Here is a 2,248-nt window from a genome sequence, read left to right on the forward strand (position 1 = left end):
TTTCTTTTGTTTTAGCTAGAGATAAAGGATACACAAATTTTGGTAAAATATCTGTTTGCTTGGTTTTAAATGTGGTGGAGTAAGGAGTATGTTATTTATTTACATGCAGAAAATTTTAGGGCCACATGTGTCAAGGATTGAGCCAATAAATGGGGATATTCGTGGTAAATATGATGAAAGCTGTTTCTAGTTCTGATAGATCCTATAGTCTATTAAGGAAGACAGACATTAATAAATAATCAAAAAATCAATATAAAACTTAAAGAATGTAAAGAAAAGTTCAGGGACTTGTGAGAACATATAAAGGGAGAACCAGACCTATTTGGGTTGGGGAGGTAGGGGTGGGGCAGCAGGGCAGGTTTCTCTGAGGAAGTCTTAAGTGGGAAGGGGAGTAGCTAGCAGGAAAAAAGGGGGTGAGGATCAAGGGAGAACATTTTCCAGAGACGTTGTGATACAATGACAAAGGAGCAGTGTAAATGGTATCCCCAGATCAGGACCTATTTTGAATGCATAGCGAAAATGATTATTCAAAAATCATGACCACAGAAAAGAAATAACTGCTCTCTTAAATTCATCAGCATAGTTTACCATTGGTCACATATTTTAACTAAAAATATAATCTGTTCAGTCTTTATCACTCATGCCACAGGGATTAAGGGATTAATTTATTTAAAAACTAGTTAAATGGTTTGACTTTCTTCTCCCTGTGGTGGGCTTAACTCATTTCCCCATTTACATTGTTCTTGCCAACCCTCGCTCGCAGGGAATCTCCAACCCCTGAAAGGATTTAGCACCTATTCCCTGAGGAGATGTCAATACACTCCCCACCCCACCATCCCATCCCCATGCAAAGTCTCGTCTTTTCCCTAGTGATAAACTCATGTGTGAGCTTTTCACCACCTACCTACAATAAAGAGCACAGACCTAAAGAAAGAACAAACGGCCTTCATGCAAATAGGACAAATATCACACTTATGTTCCAAGGCTATTAACTGGTTGGAATTTGTCAATGTAAATATATATTTTATTAAACTGGAAACAACCTTGTTAAGGATACCTGGGCCCCAGCATGAACAAAGGAGTATATGTTCCTTGTCAGTGAAGAAATAAAAATGATTGCAAAAAAGACCTATAAACATTACAAAACGTTCTCAAAATATTAGGATGTCTTATTTAGGATTGCTTCAGTCTGGTACATTTTGGTATTTACTTGTTTGCATATTCATCTTAATACAAATGTGAGAAAGAGGTAAAAAAAAATGCAGATGACTTATTGCTGGTTCTTCTACTTATTTCTCAAACTAGGAGAATTAATAGCAAAATTTATTTTCTTTCTAGTACTATGGGGATTCATAGTCCTTGATTCAATGATATTTTATTGCCCTATTTAAAACTGGGATAAAGTAGATATGTAGGGAATGATCTCTCTGTAATTTTTAAATGATAAAAAAATATGGAGTCATGTTATTTTAATAGCTGTTCAGTCCACTGAGCATTACCAAATAATTGAAAAAGACTTTTGTCATTTTCCTCTAGACTGCCCTCCAGTCACTGATAAAGAGCACTACTCTTTCTCAGGGTTTCCTGGAAATCACATTCAAGTTTTCAAACCTCATTTTAAGGAGTTTGATCACATTTAGTGTTTTTACTTCCTTTCCCACAGCTTTTTGCCCTTCAAATCCCTAAGAAGAACCAACTCCTTTAAAAAGTCTTCAAAAAAGTACTTTATGCAAGGTTTGTTGAATTCACCAAAGTACCTAGATGTCATGAACTAGGAGGAGACCCTTGGTATGGAAATCCTTTGGCAAACCAATAACAACCACCTGAAGCAAACTGTAATTTAGATTTAAGAGAAGAATTGAAAGACATTGGCTTTTACCTAAATCTTGAAATGAATCAAACATCCCTAAAGACTGATCACTTTTCAGATGGAGCCTTTTATGGTTATATTTCACGTATAGTGTTTTTCCTGGAGCTAGAATAAGATATGTGAAAATACCACAAGAAATATTTTTATTTGTAATATTTCCAATCCAGTTGGCAGGAGAAAGTAAAGACACATCATAGGAAAATCTCTTGTTATGAGCTTTCCAGCGCAGCTTCGCATCCTCCAGAAAAACCCAGAGAAATATTCCAACCAGAGCCTCCAATCCTTTTGCCATCCTTCCGTCACTGTTGTGCCATGTCCCCTGTCACTTTTGTACACTTTTGATTCTTTAATGGGCAGATGGATATTATGCAATAGGTA

Source organism: Callorhinus ursinus, unplaced genomic scaffold, assembly GCF_003265705.2.
Source record: "Callorhinus ursinus isolate GAN/ISIS: 27379988/994484 unplaced genomic scaffold, GSC_fseal_2.0 scaffold4, whole genome shotgun sequence".
Lineage (NCBI taxonomy): Eukaryota > Metazoa > Chordata > Mammalia > Carnivora > Otariidae > Callorhinus > Callorhinus ursinus.